Here is a 13061-nt window from a genome sequence, read left to right as displayed (position 1 = left end):
CCTGTGCAATCCTGCAAAGAAAATTCACAAAAAGGTCAATTTTCAGCAGCTAGTTCAATGAACAAAAGGCAAGTCAAAGAAATGGATAATTTGCTCATGATGCGAGTGTGCAAAATATCTGCCACAAAAACGTGCTCCATTCGGAGTTTCCAATTGGGAATCAGTGCTGTGCCATGCCCTGTTCAAAATGTGCAAAGATCGAATTTACATGGGGGAAAGTTAAAAAATATATTTCAAGGTTTATTTCACCGCTTCATTGCCACGCCTGTACCACAGTGGATGTGCTGCCAAGCAGTCATCGGTTGGTGACTGTTGGCAGAGTTGAGTGGGGTACTCGGGTATGGTATGCAACTAGGCAGCATTTTGGAGGGGATGTGGGCAGGTAGCATTATGGAGGAGCTGTGGGGAGGCAGCATTATGGAGGAGCTGTGGGCAGGTAGCATCATGGAGGGGCTGTGGGCAGGTAGCATTATGGAGGAGATGTGGGCAAGTAGCATTATGGAGGGGATGTGGGCAGGTGGCATAATGGAGGGGCTGTGGGCAGGTGGCATTATGGAGGAGCTGTGGGCAGGCAGCATAATGGAGGGGATGTGGGCAGATAGCATTATGGAGGGGCTGTGGGCAGGTAGCATAATGGAGGAGCTGTGGGCAGGTAGCATTATGGAGGGGCTGTGGGCAGATAGCATTATGGAGGGGCTGTGGGCAGGTAGCATAATGGAGGAGCTGTGGGCAGGTAGCATTATGGAGGGGCTGTGGGCAGATAGCATTATGGAGGGGCTGTGGGCAGGTAGCATAATGGAGGAGCTGTGGGCAGGTAGCATTATGGAGGGGCTGTGGGCAGATAGCATTATGGATGGGATGTGGGCAGGTAGCATTATGGAGGGGATGTGGGCAGGTATCATAATGGAGGAGCTGTGGGCAGGCAGCATTATGGATAGGCGGGCGGATTCTCTTTGGATAGAGGTTGTGAGCAGTACGAACAATGAGGTACTCCTGGGAAGCTTACAGATTGGGTCCAGGTGAAAGGGAGGAGGCGAGGACAAAGGAGGAATTTCGAAGCTTCATTGAGGGGAATACAACAGCCTCCATATTTGTTTCAGTAAATATTTTATGCCTCATGGGTCTGGACTTGTCAGAATTCAGGTTAATCCTGAACTACTGGCAGTTCCCGTGACTCACCGTTCACATGGTCTCTTCCTCGATCTTCAGGACCAAGCAGGTCTTTGTCTCGCACCTTCAACTGCACAAATCCATGAGGTCCTCCAGGAAGGTCTCCCGTCTCCATGGCGAGGGTCCATCCCGATCCTCTCCCCGCACGGCACCACTCCATGTACCGACATAGTTCCGCGTACATGGTGAAGGTGAACTTCCGCGTCGCCAAAGCACAGAGTCGATCCCTCACCTGGGCGGGTTCGGCTCGGGCACAGAGAGCTCCGAAGATCTCGATCCCCACCTCCGTAACCGCGGCTCGGAGAGTCTCCTCCGATAAACCTTGGATCTTCAGCCATGGCGGGACGAGGCCGAGGTCACCACGAGGTCTCCGCGAGTCCATTGTCCGTCGAGACTCGAGAACCTGCGTGGCGATGTTCAAAATAAATAAAGAAATAAATAAGTCACACGTGTTGATAAAAAAAACTTTATAAATTAAGTTTCATTTTCGTTTAACTTCTCAGGATTCGTCTGATTTATATTAGAAAAAGAACGTAATCTTAAATGTTTAACTTTATTTTCGTAATGACATCATATTTTACTTTGTTTTATTGCGGTTGTTGTTTGTTTTTGCACGGCACTTCCGTGTTTTCCCAAACCTCTACGTCACGGATGGTTCATGGAAACCTGGATCAGCACCACATGCTTCCAGGTCTCCAAGTGGTCGGAAGCTCCCACCATCGAGAATCATTCAAGAATCGAAATTGGAATCACTGTCATCACCTCAGCCTTCATTGTGCTCGGCTGGTGAAAGAGCAAAGAAGAAGAAGAAGTAAAGATTCGATTTTGGGGTCACAAGGTCAAAAGCCAAAGGTCAGAGAAGAGGTCATGTTAGGTCCAAATATTGTTACCGCGATATCTTGTGAACCAGTGATGGGATTCTGACCAAAGTTGGTACACATATGGAATGATGTAAAGATTAACATATTTGATTTTGGGGTCAAGAGATCATAGGTAAAAGGTCAGAGAGGTCATGTTAAGTCAAAATCCTGTTACCGCAATAACTTGTGAACCAGTGATGGGATTCTGACCAAAGGTGGTGCACTTCTGTGGAATGATGTGAAGATGAACTTATTTGATTTTGGGGTCAAGAGATCAAAGGTCAGAGGAGAGGTCATGTTAGGTCAAAATCCTGTTACCACGATAACTTGTGAACCAGTGATGGGATTCTGACCAAAGTTGGGACACTTATGTAGAATGATGTAAACATGTACTAATTAGATTATGGGATCACTAGGTCAAAGGCCAGATGTCCCATTAAGTAAAAATCCTATTACCTTGATAACTTGAGAACCAGTGATGGGATTTTGACCAAACTTGGTGCAAGTATATATGAAGATGCAAAGATAGATTCGATTTTGGATTTTGGATTTTTCGAAAATAAGTCAGATTTTTTTTTTCTTTTTTTTGTATACAAGATCGAGGCTCGTGAAAGAGCTAACATTAATCACACAAAAAGTCAAACCGACACACAAAACACAAAAAACAAGGGGAGCGGCAGACAAGATGGGGAGAGAGGGGGAAGGACACAAACACAACATTTGAGAGCAGGGACATCGGGAGGACTTGGGGGGAGGTATAAAATATATGAACACTGCAAGGACTCTGGGGTGAATTATCAGGGGTAGAAAAGATCAAGGTTTTGGATGGGGGAAGATAAGAGATGGTGTTGAACAGCTGTTTTAAAGACCTGGAGAGAGCAGTGGGATTGAAGGGAGTGGGGGAGTTTGTTCCAGAGGCGGGAGAAAAGAGGAATGAAAGAGTGAAGGTGAGCAGAGAGCCTAGATTTTGGCAGTTTAACCATAAGAGGGTTGCAGGCAGATCTTGTGCGACCTGAAGGAATATTGGGGGGACAGAGCACAGAGAGAGCTGGGGGAGCAAGGCCAGAGAGGAGTCGGTCGAAGACAGAAAGACCACCAACCTGCCTGCGGTGAGTGAGTGAAAGGCCCTCGGAGTTAACTTCATCGCAGGAGATTCCAATGATTCTGAAAGCTTTGGCCTCAACAGCGTGAAGCCGAGCTAGGTGTGAGGCAGGAGCACCAGCCCAGAGGGGAGAACAGTATTCCATTGAGCTGCGGATGAAAGCCTTGTATGTGGTGAGGAGCTCAGGTGTGCCAAGGAAGGACTTCGCACGATGGAGGATGCCCAGTCGGCGACTGGCTTTGGAGGCCAGCTTGGAAATGTGGTTTTCCCAAGAAAGATCATGGCAGATAGTGAGACCCAAAAGCTTGAGCGACAGGACTTCTTGGAGAGGATTGTTGAGAAAGTAGATGGGAGGGTTTTCCAGTCGGTCCTTTCGGAGAGACATTGTAAGAGTGTGAGATTTGTCAGGATTGAAAGACATGTTCCACTTGTTTGACCAGTCTGTGATTTTGTACAGGTCTGCAGAGAGTGAGGAGGTTGCAGACTGCCGATCTGAGGGATAAGGAATGGAGCGGCAGATAGTGGAGTCATCAGCAAAGAGACAGAGAGGATTTTCCAGAGAGTCGGAGAGATCATTGATGAAGACCAGAAATAGCACAGGGCCCAGAACTCTACCTTGGGGAACTCCAGCCAGAACAGGAAGGGTAGATGAGAGAAATCCATTCAGGGCCACACTTTGCCTACGACCAGAGAGGAAGTCTGCAAGCCATGAGTGGAGATTTCCATGGATACCATAGGAGGAGAGTTTGGTGAGCAGAGCTGGGTGCCAGACCGTATCGAAGGCACGTGATATGTCAAGTGAGACAGCTGATTTCCTGTTTGGCATTAAGGACCTCCATCCATTGTTGAGACAGCAGAAGCAACATGTCCAGAGTAGAATGACCTGGTCTGAATCCAAATTGATGATCGGAGATCAAGCCATTGGAGAAGAGGAAGGATTTGATATCCGAAGCAATGATGGATTCCATGACTTTGCTGATAATTGGAAACAGGCTGATTGGTCTGTCGTTGCAAGGATCTGTTTTTGCACCTTTTTTGTGTAAAGCGGTAATGCTTGCTGATTTCCAAGATGCTGGCAGATGACCTTGAGCAAAAGATGGTGAAAAGAACATAGAGAGGGTGAGATAGAGCGGCAGAACAGGATTTTAGGACCCGTGGGCTGATGCCGTCTGGTCCAGTTGCAGAATCAGAGTCGAGGTTTGATAAAAACTTCTCCACCTTGTCAGGAGAGAAGGACACAGAGTCCAGGAGCAGTAGGGTTCGACTGGGAAAGGTGGGAACATAGAGAGATGGGTTTGGGACACAAGATTTTGAGGCAAACACAGAGTTGAGGCATTCGGCTTTGTCACGTGCGGTGTCAACTGTGTAGCCATTTGAGGTAAGGGAGAGGATGGAGGGGGAACAAATACCAGAAACGGATTTGACCAGACGCCATCAGGATTTGGAGGAAGGAGACAGGTTTGAGAGTTCAATTTTGAGTGTGGAGAGATAGTGCTTCCTGGCTCTCCTGAGGGTAGACACACACTTGTTTCGAGCTTGGTGGAAGGAACTGAGATTGCCTTCAGTTGGATTTGCCTTCCAAAAGGCAAAGGCAGGTTGTTTCAGGGCAACTGCCTCACCACAAGATTCAGTGTACCATGGACGGGAGGAAGGGTAAGACAACTGAAGACGAGATGGGATAAATCTGTGCATGAGAGAGAGCAGTTTGCTTTGGAAGAATTCCCAGGAAGAATTGATGTCAGAGGCAGTAGAGATGGGAGACCAGTCCAGATGATTGATGGCTGCTTGCAGACCATGCCAGTCGGCCTGAGTGAAATGCCAGACTCGTCGGCACTGAGGAGGCTCTCTGAGAATGGCCAGAGAGATGTCCACTTTAACAAGAAATCTAGAATATTGTCTGGATGTCTAGAATATTGATTTTTGGATTCAAGTTCCCAATGCTTTTCTTTATACTGTTCATCCATTATGCTCATTTGCTCATGTTGGTTGGGTTTTTAGCCATTGTTCGTATTTTTAACATTTAATTTGTTGCCTAAAAACACAAAATTGATTTTGGCAGATGTCCAAATCACTTTGCTTGATCGCGTCACATGGTTAAAATGCATTTGACATTTCACCTTGGGTCAAGGTAAGTAAAGTCAAATACATATCAAAGGTCAGTTAATATCAAGAACATGTCAACAGAAAACAAAAAGCAACATATTTTTCCAGTTTAGGATCCAGCAGAACACATTTGAGATGGTAACTAATGATTGGCATTCAATAATAATGCGAAGTGATGGGATTTACGTGTATGGTGAAGACTATATGTTAATTATGCATATTTTTTCTCTAATTCTGTCATTTGCTTATTAATTTGCATATTGCAAACATCTGAGAGGGCAAATGACAAAACGAATGTCATAATCAATGTTCCTTGTGAAATTTGACACATTTTGGAACCAAGGTCGATATACTTTGAATGAAGTGTAGTCACTGTAATGACGTTTGAACTTTGACCTTGAGTCAAGGTCTCTAAAGGTCAACCGAAAAAAAGTGGTGACATCATTTTTCCGATTCGTAGGACCCAGTAGAATACATTTATAGTGGTTGCCCAAAGTTAACATGAACATCATGGAGGACATCATGCACAAGAACTTGAAATTGAGTACACAGGCCCCCCCACCCCCACTAATGATGTAATAATGTGGGCGGAGGCATATCGGTCGATGTCGTGACGTAGAAGATAGTTTTTGGTGTTGATTTTCAGTTTTACTTGCAGGTCAAATGCAACACGAAGAAAAATGAATGTAATCTGAGTTTCACACAATACTGACGTACAAGATTTTTTTCTCATGAAGAGCGAGGCCGAACTGACAGTAGGGTAGCAGGCAATAATACGTGACCTTGAAAATGACATAATCCCTCACAGAATGCTCGGTGCGCATCCTCAGACACCCCTAAAACGGCGGTGTTCAGGGCACCATTATGTACAGTGTGTGTGTGTGTGTGTGCGAGATAAGGATTGTTACCTAAAATGGCTCACAAATCTTCTAAAAGAAGCAAAAAATATTTGGAAAACTATCTGAGAAAAAGGGCTGGCCTCTGTGCAACGAAAGACTTGGAGAATTTTCTCAACTCGGCGAACAGACAAATGCCCATACTCCAAACTATTGACCATGTGGACCGGTGCAAGGCCCAAGACTTATCCCATCTCGTCTTCAGTTGTCATAGTGGGGCAACTTAGCATAACAATTGTGCATTTTGTGAGGAAAGCAGCAAATTTGGCACACTAGTAGACTATCATATTATGAAAAGATCTGGATATTAGGCCATCTCAGATTCAGAGATTTGATTTTTGCAAGATTTCGATTCGATTGGGATCGAAGAGAACACCTTCTTCGTCTTCTGTACAGTGAAGTTGCCAGCTCTGAATTCTCTGGCTACATCTGGGTGCTTCATTGGGAGTGCAACCATGTCCATCAGGTGAACAGGGACCCACCTGGCATAGTGTGTGTGGTCTAAGGCATGGAACCATGGGACCAGTTCCGTCAGGGCATCAAGGTACATCGTGAATGAAGCCTGCCACAGAGAACGCACGGAGACCAGTACCAACATCTCCAGTTCCAGCACAGTTGCCCAGTACTGAAAGTTGGGAATGTTTTCTCCTCTCTGGTGACACCCGTCTTCGAACTCAGGCAGGTCTTCTGCATCATCAGCATATGTCATACAGTGGCGTTCATATGCACGGTGTTGCAGGATGTGCAGTGCCGCTGCAGTGATTTGACGAGCTCTTCTTGTGCGGGTGACGTGGGCAGCTCGCAGAAAGGAGTCGGCGGTCCCTGGCATTGCAATCTCAGCTTGCAAATCTGCAAAATCTGCAAATCTTGCAAAAATCAAATCTTTGAATCTGAGATGGCCCAATATCCAGATCTTTTCATAATATGATAGTCTACTAGTGTGCCAAATTTGGTGCTTTCCTCACAAAATGCACAATTGTTATGCTATATTTAGCTTAGCTGCCGGACTATCATGCCCTTCCTCCCGTCCATGGTTCATGGAATCTTGTGGTGAGGCAGTTGCCCAGAAACAACTTGCCTTTGCCTCCTGTAGAGCAAATCCAACGGCAGAAAATCTAATTTCCTTTCACAAAGCCCGAAACAAGTGTGTGTCCACCCTCAGGAGAGCCAGGACACAATATCTCTCCTCTCTCAAGACTGAACTCTCTTATCTATCTCCCTCTTCCAAATCCTGGTGGCGTCTGGTCAAATGTTTCAGGTGTTTGTTCCGTCTCCATCCCCTCCCTTACCTCAAACGGCTACACAGCTGACTCCGCTCGTGAAAAAGCTGAATGCCTCAACTCTGTGTTTGCCTCTAAATCCTGTGTCTCAAACCCATCACTCTCTGTACCCAACATACCCAGTCATACCCAGCTGCTCCGGCTCTGTGTCCTTTCCTCCTGACAAGGTGGAAAAGTTTCTGTCAACCCTCGACTCTGATTCTGCAACTGGGCCTCACGGCATCAGCCCACGGGTCCTAAAATCCTGCTCTGCCGCTCTTTCACAGCCTCTCTCTGTTCTCTTCACCCTCTCTTTTGCTCAAGGTCATCTGCCATCTGCTTGGAAATCAGCCAACATCACCGCTTTACACAAAAATGGTGCAAAAACAGATCCTTGCAACGACGGACCATTCAGCCTTCTCCCACTTCATCAGCAAAGTAAATGGATTCCATCATTGCTTTGGATATCAAATCCTTCCTCTTCTCCAATGGCTTGATCTCTGACTATCAATTTGGTTTCAGACCAGCGCACTCTACTCTGGACATGCTGCTTCTGCTGTCTCAACAATGGATGGAGGTCCTCAATGCCAAACAGGAAATTAGAGCTGTCTCCCTCGACATATCATGTGCCTCCGATATGGTCTGGCACCCAGCTCTGCTCTCCAAACTCTCCTCCTGTGGTATCCATGGAAATCTCAACGCATGGCTTACGGACTTCCTCTCTAGGCATAGTCAACGTGTGGCCCTGAATGGGTTTCTCTCATCTCCCCTTCCTGTTCAGGCTGGAGTTCCCCAAGGCAGTGTTCTGGGCCCTGTGCTTTTTCTGGTCTTCATCAATGATCTCTCTGACTCTCTTGAAAATCCTCTCTACCTCTTTGCTGATGACTCCACTCTCTGCCGCTCCATTCCTCATCCCTCAGATCGGCAGTCTGCAGCCTCCTCACTCTCAGCAGACCTGGACAAAATCACAGACTGGTCAAACAAGTGGAACATGTCTTTCAATCCTGACAAATCTCACACTTTTACTATGTGTCTCCGAAAAGACCGACTGGACAACCATCCCATCGACTTTCTGAACAATCCTAATCAAGAAGTTCTGTCACTCAAGCTTTTGGGTCTCACTATCTGTCATGATCTTTCCTAGGAAAACTACATTTCCAATCTGGCCTCCAAAGCCAGTCGCCGACTGGGCATCCTCCGTCGTGCGAAGTCTTTCCTTGGCACACCTGAGCTCCTCACCACATACAAGACTTTCATTCGCAGCTCAATGGAATACTGTTCTCCCCTCTGGGCTGGTGCACCTGCCTCACACGTAGCTTGGCTTCACGCTGTTGAAACCAAAGCTTTCAGAATCATTGGAATCTCCCGCGATGAAGCTAACTCCGAGGGCTTCACTTACTCACAGCAGGCAGGTTTGTGGTCTTTCTGTCTTCTACCGACTCCTCTCCGGCCTTGATCCCCCAGCTCTCTCTCTGTGCTCTGTCCCCCAAATATTCCTGCAGGTCACACAAGATCTGCCTGCAACCCTCTTATGGTTAAACTGCCAAAATCAAGACTCTCTGCTCACCTTCACTCCTTCATTCCTCTTTTCTCCCGCCTCTGGAACAAGCTCCCTCACTCTCTTCAATCCCACTCCTCCCTCCAGGTCTTCAAAACAGCTGTTCACCACCATCTCTTATCTTCCCCCATCCAAAACCTTGATCTTTTCTACCCCCGCTAATTTCACTCCAGATCCACTTTTTTGAAATACCAACTTCTTTCCTGGAAGTCCTTGCAGTGTCCTTGTGCTTTAAACTTCTCCCACCCCTCCCATCCCCTTCCCACACCTCCTCCCCCCAAGCCCTCTCCCTCCCACAGATCTCCCGATGTCCCTGCTCTCAAATGATGTGTTTGTGTGCTTCCCCTTCTCTCCCCATCTTGTCTACCGCTCCCCTTATTATATACTTTGTGTGTCTGTTTGATTTTTTGTGTGATTAATGTTAGCTCTTTCACGAGCCTCGATCCTGTTTTCCAAAAAAAAAAGTCAAAAAAGTGCACGGACGCGACACAGCCTCCCATCCGCCTTCTGCGAACATGGCAGGCTTGGTGATTATATGATGGGATTGAAAAGACAATGCTGTGCTTCACTAGTTTTTTGGCAAAGGACATCTTTGTGTCGTAAAAAATATACAGAACTTGTGCCAGCTATATCGACGTGGGAGCTGGATGGGTCAAGTACACCTCTGAGGAACATGCCGTGTCTGGGTCTTGTGAATATACACTATACAGGGTTAGTTTAAAATGACCACGCCCCTCCGGAAGAGCGCACATCCAAGCACTGGGTTCCTGAGATAGTTTTTCATTAATAATTGTATTTATATAGCCTCATCCATGGTTTTACGGGACACGGGGATATGCGTTTGCAAGGGCTCTTGAGAGGTCTTCTTCCTTCACCTTCTATAACCTGAAACGCACAGACCATATAGGTTGTTTGCCATTGCGCATTGTGGACACAGTATTAAATTTAGGGTCTCCTCTTTCCGGACACAGTGTCAATTCAGTTCCTTTACCTCTCCAGACACTTTGAGATATTAGCGATCCTTAAACTTAACGTACATTCACCATTCACAGTTTCTGTGGTTGCCCGTCTTTTACAGTTTACACCACACAAAGACACCTTTATTAAACACCTGCACCTCACACGAACCACACACTACAACGAAGAACAGAGTAGCATTTGAACGGACTTTGGTGGGAGTGCTGGCAGGTGGGAGAACCTGTCAGAAGGCAATCATGTAAGCCCCTGCCGAGAGTGCATCACACGCAGGTGCGACACCAGGAATGAGTGACAGGGGAAGAAGGAAGTACTCCAGAAAGCTCACCAATCCAAACCAAGAGGTGAACATCTGATCTGTAATCCCACCAAACTCCACACCGTTGAGGAAAGATAAAAGACAGAACGTGAGAGGAGGGGTGTCGTCACCTTCAATCAATCAATCAAAACTGAACCTCTGACTGATCCGGAGATCTGCTGCCAAGAGAGGAGAAGAACCTCCTTGCAATCGGAGAGAGAAGATCTGCACTGGACCGAGACCCGTTGCGCTGGGACCGAGGCGCACGTTGCACGAAGGTCCAGGCTGTGATCACCCCGAAGCGCTGGTCAGTGGGTCCATGGTGTGAGGCAGGTATGCCGGTGGATGGCTCTGCCAAAGGATGAGGCTGCATTACTGAAGTACAAATCTTTCCTTACTGTCCTCTAATTCTTTACCTCATCTCCCTTTGACACACAACGAGCCTCCTGACCAGAGAGAGACAGACTGATCAACACCCCGAGCGAAAGAGAGCAATCAACAACTTGCCTCCCCTTTGGTCCGGGCAAGCATACTGATTCAACTTCACACTTTTCCTCTCTACCCACCCTGCACCACGATACCACACTGACCTTCCCTCCCATCCCTTTTACCCAAACTGTAACAGGACCGGTACCTGTCCGTCAAAGGTGTCTGGGCAAGTCCAGGGGCCGAACCGACACTCCAAACTCCTCTCCCCCTCCTTTTTTCTTCCTGTCTAATTTCCTCGGACTGTGATCCTGGTGGGACTGTGACCCGGTGTGTACCCTGGTTAGAATAGGTACACCGTATCCCTGCGTGTCGTAAGAGGTGACAAAGAGGGTTGGCGTCAGGAAGGGCATCCGGCCATAAAAAACATTGCCTCAAAAAAGAGAACCATGACAATCACAACTACATAAGAGCAGGGTACATCCCGAAGTGGAGATCGGTTTCTGAGGTTTGGGACATGGAATGTAGGGACAATGACAGGGAGATCAGGAGAAGTGGTGGAAGTATTGGTCAGAAGAAGAGTGGACATATGTTGTCTGCAAGAGACGAGATGGAAGGGAAGTGGTGTGAGAATGGTGAAGGGTAGGCAGGGACAGAAATTCAAGTTTGTGTGGCAAGGGTGCCCGGAGGGCATGAATGGTGTTGGTGTCCTGTTTTCTGAGGAGTTTGTAGACAGTGTGGTGAGTGTGACTAGAGTGAGTGATAGGTTGATGATGGTGAAAATGATGATTGGAAAGCTCTTGGTGAACGTCATCTCGGGATATGCTCCACAGGTTGGTCGGAGCAATGAAGAGAAGGACAAGTTCTGGTGTGCTATAGAGAAGCTGATGGAAAACGTGAAAGATGAGGAAGTTGTTGTGGTAGGAGGAGACCTAAATGGACATGTGGGAAGGAGTATGGACGGTTTTGAGGGAGTTCATGGGGGTTACGGATATGGTGTGAGAAATGGAGAAGGTGAAAGGATGTTGGAGTTTGCTGATGGAGCTGATTTGTTGATTTGTAACACTCAGTTCCAGAAAGGGGATAATAAGCTTGTTACATACACGTCAGGTGGGTCGACGACAACCGTTGACTACCTGATGGTGGGTAGGCGAGATAGGGGGCACCTCCGGGACACAAAGGTGATCCCGGGGGAGGAGGCTGTTTCACAGCACCACTTGGTTGTCTGCGACATAAGGGTGAAAGGTGCGAGGATAGCTCGGCGGGTGAAGTACCAACCGAGAATGAAGGTGTGGAGGTTGAAAGAGGTGACAGGAAGGGAGGCATTAAAAGAGAGGCTGAGTAGGGTAGAGGATGATGTGGTTGAGCTTGAACGTGGTTGGATGTCAATGAAAGATAGTCTGTTGGGAGCCGTTGGTGAGGTATGTGGATGGACAAAAGGATCACCGAGGCACTCGGAAACATGGTGGTGTGATGATGAAGTTGGAAAGATTGACGAGAAGAGGAAGAAGTTCAAGGAGTGGCAGAAGACGAAGGGTAAGGGAGCAGAAAAAGCAGAGCATGAAAGTTATAAGGCAGCCAAGAAGGCTGCAAAGAAAGAGGTAGCAAAGGCGCAGGAGGCATGTAGGAAAATGTTCGGAGAACGCTTGGATTCGGAAGAGGGTCAGAGAGCGGTATTCAGGATTGCAAAGCAGATAGCGAAAGAGGTGTGATGTGATGGGGGTGAGTTGCTTGAAGGATGAAGTGGGACAAATCGTTGTGGACCCAGATGGAATTAAAGGAAGATGGAAAAGATATATGGAAATGCTGTTTAATACAGAGAATGAATGGGATGGCAACATAGTAACCCAGTTTTAGGACCGGCAGAGAAGATAACTGAGAAGGAAGTTGAGGAAGCGATAAAAGCAATGAAGAGTAGAAAAGTGGGAGGGCCGATGGGAGTTGTGGGAGATATGTTGAAGGCAGCAGGAAGTTGGGGTGTGAAGAGAATGACAGAGATCTGTAATCTGGTGGTGAAAGAATGCGCATTCCAGTGGTTGGGAACTGAGTACCCTCGTCCCTCTATACAAAGGGAAAGGTGACCCTCTGGAGTGTGGCTCCTACCGAGCGATAAAGTTATTGGAGCATGGAATGAAGGTATTGGAAAGGGTGTTGGAGAGAAGGATAAGGAAGAAGGTGAAGATCGACAAAATGCAGTTTGGATTTATGCCAGGAAGAGGAATGACAGACGCGCTCTTTATTGTGAGGCAGTTGCAGGAGAAGTACATGGAGAAGAGGAAGAAGTTGTTTCTTGGGTTTGTTGATCTGGAGAAAGCATTCGATCGGGTTCCACACGAAGTATTGACATGGGCATTGAGGAAGTTAGAAGTGGAGGAATGGTTGATCAGAGTAGTGATGGCAATGTACAAAAGAGC

Source organism: Myxine glutinosa, chromosome 1, assembly GCF_964187855.1.
Source record: "Myxine glutinosa chromosome 1, kmMyxGlut1.1, whole genome shotgun sequence".
NCBI lineage: Eukaryota > Metazoa > Chordata > Myxini > Myxiniformes > Myxinidae > Myxine > Myxine glutinosa.
Note: the sequence above shows the minus strand (reverse complement) of the source record.